General features: G+C 47.5%; 1 protein-coding gene across 1 annotated transcript in view; it reads right to left on the bottom strand.

Moving 5' to 3' along the window:
* The window catches only part of HPCAL4 (hippocalcin like 4), a 30,436-nt gene extending 25,416 nt beyond the window's left edge, over positions 1–5,020 (bottom strand). The window contains exon 1 of the mRNA XM_069971411.1: positions 4,842–5,020. The gene's annotated coding sequence lies outside the window, so the exon portion shown is untranslated. The remainder of the gene's footprint in view (positions 1–4,841) is intronic.
* Between the last annotated feature and the right edge of the window lie 7,850 nt (positions 5,021–12,870).

The raw sequence follows: 12,870 nt of genomic DNA, 5'->3' as shown, positions 1-12,870 counted from the left end.
ACTTTCTGTTTCTACTACGTTTCACATAATATTTATTTATTTAGCTGTTAAAGGGGTTTTCCCACAAAGCAAAGTTGTTAAAATCAAATGTGTACCATATACATATATGTGAGGGAACGTGAACTGTTTTTCTCCTCCATGGATTTGATCACTTCTTCTTTGCACTGTTGAATGGCAACAGCAGAGTCACAGTTCATTTCACTTTCACACAATCCCCCTTGGTTGAAAACATAGTGATGACAAACAAGCAATATGCACTTGAACTGAGCACACTTGACTTGTCTCAGTGGATACCCTGAGATGGTCAAAACCAAGGGCAACAGGGCAAAACAAAGAAGGCACATGGAGGATTGGTAAGTACATATAACAATACTTTTCAGTAATGCTTGTACCTTTGAATCATGTTTCATTTCACTTAATTTATCAGGTGCAAGCAGTTCTAAAAAATGTACAGTTTAAGGCCATGTTCACACAACGTAAATAAAGTATTAATCACGGTCGTTGTTGCCGATTTGCAACACGGCCATGATTAATACTTTACTTACATTGTGTTGCAGCTGAGGGAATCCTGTCTTCTGCAGTGTATACACATAGTATGCACTCCGGCCGGGATCACTAGAGGCGCAGAAAAAAACTGACATGTCAGTTTTCTGCGGCTGCTATTCATTGAAAAGCGGCTGCAAAGAACCTGTCAGTTCACACAATGGTGCGTGCGGCTCCGGCCACGCGCTCCATTGTGTGCACCGGCAAATTGGAATGCAGGCGTGCACGGACGCGTCCACATCCCAATTCATCAGAAGGGAAGATCATCCGGCCAGTACTGCAGTACCAGCTGGGATGATCTTCTCTGACACCGGCCATTCTCTGACCCGGCCGGGTCGCAGAATGGTCGGTGTCTTACGCCATGTGAACATGGCCTAAGGCCTGGCTCACATGTTGTGTGAACATAGCCTAAGAGTTTATTATCCATGAGGTTAAATGTATTATTATTGGCACTTTATGGTGATTATGGTTTAATATCCATTTTTTACTGGAGGAGTTTTTAGGTTACAACATTCCTGCTGGTTTAGTATGCTTAAATGGTCCCTGTAGTTTTATACAACTTCATGGCCTATGTGATTTCTAACATTTTTGTAAATGACTTTATTTATCAAAAATGATTCCCAGAACGACTGGTGTAAAATTTTTATCTTTATGTGTCTCTATTCCCTGCAATCTGCTGTCCACTGACTGTTGTTATGGTAAATCTGTCTCTATCAGCAGCCTCAGCAAGACAAATTACAGGAAGATAGGGAGCATGTGTACCTGCAAGCTCTAAGCATCCAGGTTTTCTGCACTGTTCATACAAAGTAAAGGCTTCCCTCCCATCTCAGCAACAGGGCTTATTTGTTTGCTGTGCTTGCGCTTTAATTCTGCTCACACAGGACCTTGCAAAGCCATCACAGTACATTAGTAGCCCCCCATGCCATCTATAGTATTGCATAAATCATCACCCCAGCATAGTGCGGCCTGTTCAGTGCTTAGGGTTCAGTGCTCGCTGTGATACTGCTGTTCACTTATTTTCTGTTCACAGACCACCTTGTTTGTCATGCTCTAAATTGCCTAGATTTTTCCACCGATCATGTTCTTTTTTTTTTTTTGCCTTGTTTTAATACATTAACAGACACTATCCATTTTTGTATTTTCTCTTTTAACAAGAATAGTTATGTTTTTGGTAAATGAAAAAAAAGAAAAGAAAAAGAAAAAAAGGGGAAAGCTATCTGTCCATTTAGAACCTTTAAACATTTAAATGAGAAAATACTTATTGCTTGCAACAACCACTAGGGGGAGCTCAATGCATACAGTCTTATACAGCTCATATTAATCTTAATATTAGCATATAAATCCACACATATGGGACATCTCTAGTGGCAGCCAGCACAGAAATAATGTTATTAAACTCAATGGGATGGAGGGGGGATTCAATAATGTTACGCCCCAGTGTACACCATAGAAAGGCGGATTCTTACTTTTTCTGTGGCATACCCCAGCAAGGCTATGTTCACACTACGTATATTTGAGGCTATATGTTTGAGGCTGTATAGCAACCAAAACGAGGAGTGGATTGAAAACACAGAAAGGCTCTGTTCACATAATATTGTAATTGAGTGGATGGCCGCCATTTAATGGCAAATATGTGCTGTTATTTTAAAACAACGGCTGTTGTATTGAAATAATGGAAGTTATTTACCGTTATATGGCGGCCATCCACTCAATTTCAACATTGTGTGGACAGAGCCTTTCTGTGTTTTCAATCCACTCCTGGTTTTGGTTGCTATGAGGACCTTACATGAGGACCAAATACAGCCTCAAATATACATAGTGTGAACCCATTACAGAGCATGCCTACACTGTCCCATAGAAGTAAACAGGATCTCCTCCAGTCTATTATGCCTATGCGGACAGGGTTGTAATGCATATTTTTAAATGCTTTTAAAACAGCTTAGAAAAGATAGACCAGTTGAAAAAATTAGACAGTACATTTACTGTAAGGATCCATTCACACGTACAGGATCTGCAGCAGATTTGATGCTGTGTACAGTCACTTAGTTACATTGACATCTGCAGCATAAAATCTTTGACATAAAATTTGATGCAGATCCTTTATGTGTGAATGGACCCTTAGGGTCCTATTAGACGGGCTGATGGTGGGCCCATCAATAATGTCTACTAGATCGGTGCTCATTTACTGAGCCTATTACAAGGCCCAATTATCGTTTAGCAAGGGCTGCACGGACATCATTAACGATGTCCATTCAGCCTTTACACTACATCTCCACGCTCCCTTTGTCTTCTCCATGCTCCCTTTGTCTTCTCCACGCTCCCACGGTCTTCTTCTGCCCTTTGCTTGCTTCCCGGCACCATGCGCTGCAGCTTCTCTGAGCTGACAGGGCGCTCAGCCAATCACTGGCCATGGCGGTCCAGAGAAAGCAGAGGGCAGGAGAAGACCAGGAGCATGGAGTTTATTTAATCATTAGCCATTGGCCACGCTATTACTCATAGTGATGTGTGCCCAACGCCTGATGATTTTAGGTATGGTTGATCGTTGTCTCTATTACACGGTGCGATCGGTCTGATTCGGATGATTATCGCTCCGTGTAATAGGGCCCTTAGGGTCCATTTACACAGAAAGATTATCTGACAGATTATCTGCCAAAGATTTGAAGCCAAAGCCAGTAATGGATTTGAAAAGAGGAGAAATCTTAGCCTTTCCTTTATGACCTGATCTCTGTTTATAGACTGTTCCTGGCTTTGGCTTCAAATCTTTGACAGATAATCTGTCTGACAATCTTTCTGTGTAAATGGGCCCTTAGTCTCACTATTTTCACGCTGGCTTCCTGGAGACACGTGCCTATTAGAAATAGAGATTAACTTTAATGTCAGTACCATGTATTACAGCTAATAGAATGGATCCAGTCCAGGTAATCCTTGGTGAAATAAATACAATAATCACAGTCTATTACAATGAATCTGTGTAGATAAAATAATGCTGGTTTCACACATTGCAGTTTTTTTGTGCCAAAACCAGAAGTGGATTCCAATGGGATGAAAAATATAAAGGGAGGACTTGTACTTTTAGTTCCTGTTGAATCCACTTCTGGTTTTGGCAAAAAAAAACACTGCAGCAGCATCTTTCAATAAAAAAAACTGCCCTGTGTGAAACCAGCCTAGTGGGAGTATAGCTGGAATAGGATTGTACACTGTGGCAGCACCTAAGCTGTGAGAACTAAGAGGTCAGGAGAGGAGACGCAATCTTGAAAATGCTATAAAATAACATAATGTACTCGATGTTTCCCATTTTTTTTAATTATACAAGGATTGTGCTTTATTCCTTATGAAGTGCATTACTATATATGTCTGTGGATGGCGCTGTTTCCTTCTTTATTCCCTGTATTCTATTGCATGAATGTCACTAGGGTTAATACTGGATGCCTCCTCTCATTGTGTGACTGGCACTACTCAGGCGGATCACCTCAGACGCTACGGAGTGCAATGCGCATTCTGCATGTAGACACATTATTGGTAATGTCCCCTTTCCCTTTCTTCTCTCCCACTCGCTCAGAAATGCAGCCTCAGCCCCATCTTCTTCTGTCCTGTGGAAGTGTGAGCTGGTGCTGAGGTGGTTTCCATGGTAACTACTGCCTGGTACACACAGAGCTCCCAGAGTGCATTCTGAGGGTGTTTATATGCCTCACTTTCCCCGCAAAGCGTTGTCACCCCCCCCCCCCCCTCCTTGTTATATTCACACTGAAAGCCCACACGGTTCTGTCAAGGGAGGGTCTTGTCTCCTGTTTGTTTATGTGTATGTAGCAAAAAAATGATGCCTATAGCGATATCACTATGTCTTTTTTACGCGTCTAAAGATGTCTATGGGGGGGGGGGCAAATGGATCTTTTTAAGTATTCCGATCGATATACGTCGCATCGAGCGATGAATACGATGGTGCCGCGCATTTCCGTCTGTTGGTATTTGTCACACCTGTTGCGTTCTACGTGCGCTCTGCTATTTGATGTCCAAAAAAATAAATAAAAAAAAGACAACACAATTGCGTTCCCTGATTATGGTAATCCATTCTCCTTCCCATAGAAGCCTATGAATACTAACACAGTCTGTCTATTGTGGAGGTAACTGTTCACCGGTCGTAGGTCGGATGTATAAAATAAAGGTCTAGAAAATGGTAGATTAGAGTTCTAGTGTCAAATCACTTGTGCGGAACGTCCAAGTAGCAGCCATATGGCACAGTGCACACCCTCCTTTACACAACCCCCTCTAGGTATAGTGCTGAATAGGAATGGACTCACCTTACAGATAGCTAGCCTTCCGTCTGATTTTCTCCCACAGTCTCGATCTGGTTCTTGGTTCTCGTGTCGGAGATGTCTCTAATGGTCACGAAGAGCTGCTTTTGGGGGGCAATAAACAGAACCTGGATCACGATGTTTCCCAGTCACTTATTTGCATAGTCCCACCTCCTGTCCGGATTAGCTTCTGTCATTGGTGGGCCTATCAATCATTCAGGTGTGATGCCTTTGTGGCTCAGTATTACACTGTTACAGGGGCAGGTTTGGCTATTGGTAGCTTAGGGGCTTGCAAATGACTGTTTAGTTCAGTAAGGGTATTAAGAAGCTGCACACATTGACTTGTTTCCATGGAAACAGATTCTGTAAGAAAATGTGCAGCGCTCCGGTGGAATGATGCAATTGATATTCACATGTGTACACATACGGAGATACATACATTTACTAATGCACTGGGATAGAGCAATGCCACCCCAACCAGTGGACGACTACCGCACATGTATGTAGTGAGGAGACATAGTATGTCGTATGTAGTAATGGTACAATGCATGCCGTGATGGAAGCATTTTTCCTTTTTTTTTCTGATTTTCAAAAAGCAGACATCTGTTCATCTGCCGTTCCATCTAGCTTCCGTATAATAATACGACGTAAGCGATGTATGTGTATGAAGATACAAATGATATATAGGTCTCTTGTACATAAGGTTCTGCTTAGGAAAAGAGATACGATGATGGATCAGCAGCAGAAACCCTAGGAACATAGGAACATAGGAACCATGATGGATCTGCACAGAACACAAAGGACCATATTGACTTTTAACCCCTTCATCTCCCAGCCCAATGTAGCCTAAATGAACAGGCGCCAATTTAGATTTTTGCAATTTTGATTTTTCTTCCTCGTCTTCTAAGAGCTAGAGTGCTTTTATGTCTCCATCTACAGGGCCATGTAAGGGTTTGTTTGTTTTTAGGAACATGTGTACCGTGTAATGGCGCCTTGGAATCTATTATAAAATGTATGAAAGAACCCATTTTGTAACATTGGGGGGGGGGTTACCGTGTCTAGGCAATGCACTTTATGGTAAAACTGACATGTTATCCTTATTCTATGCCTTTGTCCGAACACAATATGCATGTTTTCATACCTTTTCTAATGTTTTACTATTTTTTACACTTTCTCTGCAATAAATTATGATTGTGAATCTTGGGCCCCCTTTTTATACGTCCGTGTCAGTTTTTACTGTCAGGAAATCCTGATCAGGAAAGAAAAAATAGGTAATGGTCTAGTATGCCAACATACATATATGCATGATATACATCATATGTACGCACATGGCCCCTGGTGTAACATGCCATTGTTACCACCTTGTGTACCATGCCACCATCTCCCCCTAGTGTACCGTGCCACCATCTCCCCCTAGTGTACCGTGCCACCGTCTTCCCCTAGTGTACAGTGCCACCGTCTCCCCCTAGTGTACCATGCCATCGTTTTCCACCTAGTGTACCATACCATAGTCTCCCCAGAGTGTACCGTGCCATTATCTTCCCCTAGTGTACCATGCCATCGCCTCCCAATAGTTTACCGTGCCGTCTCCCCATAGTATACTGTGCCACCATCTCCTCCGAGGGTACCGTGCAACCTTCTCCCCCTAGTGTACCGTGCTACCGTCTGCCCCTAGCATACTGTGCTACTCTCTCTTCCGCTAGTAGACTGTGTCACCCTCTCCCCCTAGTGTATCATGCCACATTCTCCCCCTAGTGTACTAAAACACTGTCTCCCCCTAGTGTACCTTAAAGTGACTGTACCACTAGGCCCAGGCTGAAGCACTGGAGGCGGGCTGGCCCACCCTTAGTGGGAGGAAACCCTAGCCCCTCTATGATAGGGTTCCATTGAGTCTAATGGATTCACATCATGGAGGGGCTGGGGTTTCTTCCCACTGGGGGTGGGCCAGCCCGCCTCCAGTGCTTCAGCCTGGGCCTGGTGGTACAGTCTCCTTAACACCGTCCCCCCCTCAGGTACAGTGCCACCGTCTCCCCTTTGTGTACAGTGGCACTGTCTCCCCCTCGTGTACTGTCATCCTCTAATCTGTTGCAGAATTACAACTCCCATTATGTGATGTAGTCATGCATATTACCACACACCATGCTGGGAAATGTAGTTCTACTGCGCCACTGCCTCCGACCTCCTATACTGTGTCATCCTCTAATCTGTTGCAGAACTCCAACTCCCATTATGTGATGTAATCCTGCATATTAACACACACCATGCTGGGAGATGTAGTTCTACTGCGCCACTGCCTCCGACCTCCTATACTGTATCATCCTCTTATCTGTTGCAGAACTGAAACTCCCATTATGAACTGTGAGCAGGATATGATGGATGTTGTAGTTGTGCAACCTGGATGGTCAAAGGCTGCAAAACTACAACTCCTACCATGACCTGTTTACAAAATTTCGTGCCCAAAACACAAGAAGGGCCCTGTTATTTTTTAAATGTAAGGTCTATATATACTGCACCCCCTGCTGGACACTTCAGGCATAGACCGGGTTGTGACATCACTTTTTTTTTAGTGAAATCGAAGCCTGCCTGATCTACTAAATTGAGGGAAATATATAGGAAACTATATGTGCATTTCCCTTAGCGTACTTTAGGAATTTGTCTAACTTATTATGAAATAACATATAAAAAATAGATTTTGGCCGGAGTTGTCCTTTAATGACAGGCTGCAGGGTGATCTTTACGAACCTTCATTAATAGTGAGGACCTAGCTACTGATATCATCCAGTCCTCACTCGCTTTATAGTTCCCTAGCAAAAGCATGATGTATGGGTACGGTACGGATCTTCATCTGAACCCACACGCTCTGCATTTGATTACTGGTGGCTGAAAAAGTTGGAAGCAGCCCAGGGAGCCCTGGAAGGCATTCTCGAGGTTTGCTCATCTCTGATTTTGATCTATACCATGTTTCTATATTTCAGTCATGCCTTGCTCTTTGTATTCTTTGCCTGGTACTCTTTGTTCTACACTTCTCGAGAGCTTGTTATGACCCCTGACTCCGTTCCTGACTACACCTCTATCTCGATCTCTAGTCTGTTGCATCTTGACTGCTTCCTTGAAGATAAACATTGAATCTTGCACATTGAATCTAGCTGATTACACTGCTGCCCCATCTGCGCCACTAACACCAATTAGTAACTAATTGTCAGGGCTGCGGCGGTGTCCCGCGCTCCGGGCCGCCTTCGCACCCCTTCCCTGTCTCATGCAGCCACCGGTGTCTACGTGCAGGGACCCAGCGCTGCCGGCCCCCGGGGGCATCTCACCTCGTCCCCCTCCTGTCACTGTCTTTCCTGGCCAGCGCGAGCATCCCCGACTCCTAGGGCGCGCGCGTGCCGGCTGTCTCAGATTTAAAGGGCCAGTCTGCCCCTAACTGGTGTATGCTCATTATCACTCCCTATAAATCCCAGCATACCCTGTCCCTCGTGTTGGAGCTCCCTGTTGTTCCTGTCCGCTGCCCCTGTCCGTTGTTCCTGTCCTTTGCTCTGCCACCTGCGGTTACGCCTAAGACCACCATCTGCACTACTGCCTACTGCTCCTGCTTACCTTGCCCACCGTCACCAGCAAACCAAGCCAGGGGTAGTGACCTGGGGGTCGCCTGCCGCAGCAAGCCCATCCCGCCTTGCGGCGGGCTCTGGTTAAAACCAGTGGCCCTTTAGACTCCGCTCCCTGGTGCAGTTTATGCCATCGCTGGTGACGGTACAGAGGATCCACTTCCCCAGTCGTGACAGTAGGCTCCAACCATGGATCCCGACGAAGTGCCCGATATCTGTGACATCGCCAAAGTGGTCGCCCAACAGGCTCAGCAGATCCAGCAACAGTCGCAGCAGATCCAACAACTCACTGCCGCCTTACAGCAGCGTGCTATAGTTCAACGCTCGCCTCCAACTGCACCACCTCCTGCATCCTCTCCGAACCTTCGGCTGGCCGTAAAGTAAATACGGTGGAGACCCCAAGATGTGCAGAGGATTCCTTACCCAGTGCACTATGCATGTTGAACTCTTAAGCAACCAGTTTTCTACCGAGCGCTCTAAAGTGGCATTCATCATCAGCCTCCTGGAGGGTAGGGCCCTGGCCTGGGCTACAGCGCTGTGGGATCGAGATGACCCGGTTGTTGTCAATCTCCTGGTTGAATTTCGCTCTGTCTTTGAAGAGCCAGTCCGTGCTTCATCGGCAGAGAATGCTCTCCTCAACCTCGTACAGGGGAGTTCCTCCGTTGGCGAGTATGCCATCCAATTCCGCACGCTGGCAGTGGAACTAAATTGGAATGAGGCCGCTCTAGTAGCCACCTTCAAGAAGGGCCTGTCCAGTCGGGTGAAAGACTTGCTCTCCGCCCGAGATCTTCCGACTTCCTTGAACGACCTCATCCTATTGGATACTAGGGTCGATATGCGGTTCTCTGAGAGAGAGGAGGAGGTTCGGCAAGAACGGCGACTAAGCCTACCTCGTCGCCATCTCCGGCTGGCACCGGTCTTCCAGAATCCAATCACCCCTGCATCCCAGTCGACATCTGAGGAACCCATGCAGGTGGAACAAGCTCGCTTGGCTCCCGATGAGAGAACTCACCGTCGGGAGCTGAATCTCTGCCTCTACTGCGGTGGCTCTGGTCACTTCCGGCTGAGCTGTCCCCAACGTCCTCAGCATCCGGGAAACGCTCGCACCTAGGTCCGGTAGGAGAGGCCTCCCTAGGTGTAAATGCCTCCTCTCCAAGGTTGTCTATGCCTGTCTCCATTCAGGCACCCTCTGGACAGAGTCACCAGTCCACTGCTTTCCTCGACTCTGGGTCTGCCGGCAGTTTTATTGCAGCAACGCTAGTCCAAAGATGGCAGTTACCAGTAACCCGGCTTGCGAGATCCCTGACTATCTCCTCGGTCACTGGCGAGACTCTGACTGATGTCGTGCACTACCAAACTGCACCACTAACGCTCCAGGTTGGCGCTTTGCATCAGGAGAAGATCTCCCTCTACGTCCTGCCCCGTTCCTCCTCTGCCATCCTGTTGGGACTCCCTTGGCTGCAACTACATTCCCCTAAGCAGGGGCGTAGCTAAAGGCTGATGGGCCCTGGTGCAAAATTTTAGCATGGGGCCCCCCCATCTCCCCCCGATCAGGCAAAGTCCTATCTAACGTTATATCCAATTACTCTAATGTGCCACCATGTTCTAATGCCCTGTCACTGCCTCCACCTCATGTACTGCACTACTGCCCCCTATAATTAATGGACTGTACTGTGTCATTGTCTAATCATTGTATTCCAATCTTTGACTCTACAGCTGAAAAACTACAACTCTCATCATGAACTGCCAGTTGGAAACGATGGGGGTTGTAGTGCTGCAACCTGAAGAGCCACATGCTGCAAAACTACAACTCCCATTATAAACTGTCAGCAGGGCATGATGAAGTTTGAACTTCTGCAACCTGGAGAAGTCACCTGATATCACCTGCAGTCCTATGTAACACCACAGATAACAGTGATATCCCTCTGAGTACAGATAATGTAGTAGTCATCTGCAGTCCTATGTAACACCACAGATAACGCAGTGATATCTCTGAGTACAGATAATGTAGTAGATGTCACCTGCAGTCCTATGTAACACCACAGATAACACAGTGATATCTCTGAGTACAGATCATGTAGTAGTGATCTGAGTACAGATCATGTAGTAGCTAATAATGCCCCCAGAGGTGCCCTCATGAGCTAATAATGCCCCCAGAGGTGCCCCCATGGACTAATAATGCCCCCAGAGGTGCCCCCATGAACTAATAATGCCCCAAGAGGTGCCCCCATCAACTAATAATGCCCCCAGAGGTGCCCCCATGAGCTAATAATGCCCCCAGAGGTGCCCCCATGAGCTAATAATGCCACCAGAGGTGGCCCCCATGAGCTAAAAATGCCCCCAGAGGTGCCCCCATGAACTAATAATGCCCCCAGAGGTGCCCCCATGAACTAATAATGCCTCCAGAGGTGCCCCCATGAACTAATAATGCCCCCAGAGGTGCCCCCATGGACTAATAATGCCCCCAGAGGTGCCCCCATGAACTAATAATGCCCCCAGAGTTGCCCCCATCAACTAATAATGCCCCCAGAGGTGCCCCCATGAGCTAATAATGCCCCCAGAGGTGCCCCCATGAGCTAATAATGCCCCCAGAGGTGGCCCCCATGAACTAATAACGCCCACAGAGTTGCCCCCATGAACTAATAATGCCCCCAGAGGTGCCCCCATATAATAATAATTCCCCCAGAGGTGCCCCCATATACTAATAATGCCCCCAGAGGTGCCCCCATACAATAATGATGCCCCCAGAGGTGCCCACATGAGCTAATAGTGCCCCCAGAAGTGCCCCCAAGAACTAATAATGCCCCCAGAGGTGCCCCCATACAATAATAATGCCCCCAGAGGTGCCCCCAAGAACTAATAATGCCCCCAGAGGTGCCCCCATACAATAATAATGCCCCCAGAGGTGCCCCCAAGAACTAATAATGCCCTCAGAGGTGCCCCCATATACTAATAATGCCCCCAGAGGTGCCCCTAAAAAAACAAACATCCTACTCACCTAATCGGCGCTGTGTAGCTGCAGGCAGCAGCTCTCCTCCTCCTCTTCGGGCTCCATCTTGCGAGCCGAAGGGACGGGACTTCCGGCAGACGTGATGACGTCACATCCTCACGCCTGCCGGAGAGGTCACGGCCCGGCCTCCCATAGGCTGCTGGTATGAAGTGCCGGCAGCCTATGGGAGAGAATACAGGAGGAGGACGCTGACAGGTCCTTCTCCTGCATTCTGATCGCTTTAATGTTCCGCCCGCTCAGTGTGCGGGCGGAACATCAAAGCGATCTGTGCATCCCGAGAAGCTGCGCGGCCGCAGCTTCTCGGGATGCTTAAAGTGACACTGTCACAAGTGGCAAGGGGGGGCCGTGCGGGCCCCCCTAGCGTAGGGGCCCGGTCGCCATGGCGACCCCTATAGCTACGCCACTGCCCCTAAGCTAGACTGGAGAACAGAGGAAGTTCTAAGTTCGGGTCCAGACTGTTTAAACCGGTGTCTGAAGTCCCCTCAGCTCAAGTGCTCTGTGACGTCACCTGACCCCGTCAAGCCTCTATCAGGCCTACCGGCAGAATACCAAGACTTGGCTGACGTCTTTTCTGCCAAAGAGGCTGACTCTCTACCTCCTCACCGGCCATATGATTGTCCCATTGACCTCCTTCCCGGGACTTCTCCTCCTCGTGGTCGAGTGTACCCTCTCTCTCCGTACCTGAGACTGAGGCGATGTCCTCCTATATCCGGGAGAATTTGCTGAAGGGCTTCATCCGCAAATCCACGTCCCCTGCCGGCGCAGGATTCTTCTTCGTGCAGAAGAAGGACGGTTCTCTCCGCCCTTGCATCAATTATCGGGGCCTTAATAAGGTGACAGTGAAGAACCGATATCCTTTTCCGCTCATCCCCGAATTATTCGATCGTCTCCGCGGAGCCCGGGTCTTCACTAAGCTGGATCTCAGGGGAGCATATAATCTGATCAGAATCCGTGAGGGTGACGAATGGAAGACCGCCTTCAACACCAGAGATGGGCACTACGAATATCTGGTCATGCCATTCGGCCTCTGCAATGCCCCAGCGATCTTCCAGGAATTCATCAACAATATATTTCGTGACCTTCTCTACGTCTGTGTCATTGTCTATCTTGACATCATTCTGGTCTTCTCCTCTGATCTGCAGACCCACGTGACACAAGTACGTCAGGTTCTGCGACGACTACGGGTCATCCATCTGTACGCCAAGCTAGAAAAGTGCGTCTTCCATCAGCACAGCTTTCTTTTTCTTGGGTACATTGTCTCCAACCGGGGTCTGCAGATGGATCCAACGAAGCTCTCGGACGTTCTTCAGTGGCCACGTCCTGTGGGACTCAGAGCAATCCAACGCTTCCTGGGATTTGCCAATTACTACCGGCAGTTCATCCCGCATTTCTCTACCCTGGTCGCACCCATCGTGGCTCT

The sequence above is a fragment of the Dendropsophus ebraccatus genome, chromosome 5 (genome assembly GCF_027789765.1).
Source record: "Dendropsophus ebraccatus isolate aDenEbr1 chromosome 5, aDenEbr1.pat, whole genome shotgun sequence".
NCBI classification, from domain to species: Eukaryota; Metazoa; Chordata; class Amphibia; order Anura; family Hylidae; genus Dendropsophus; species Dendropsophus ebraccatus.
Note: the sequence above shows the minus strand (reverse complement) of the source record. Positions and strands in the feature narration are given on the sequence as shown.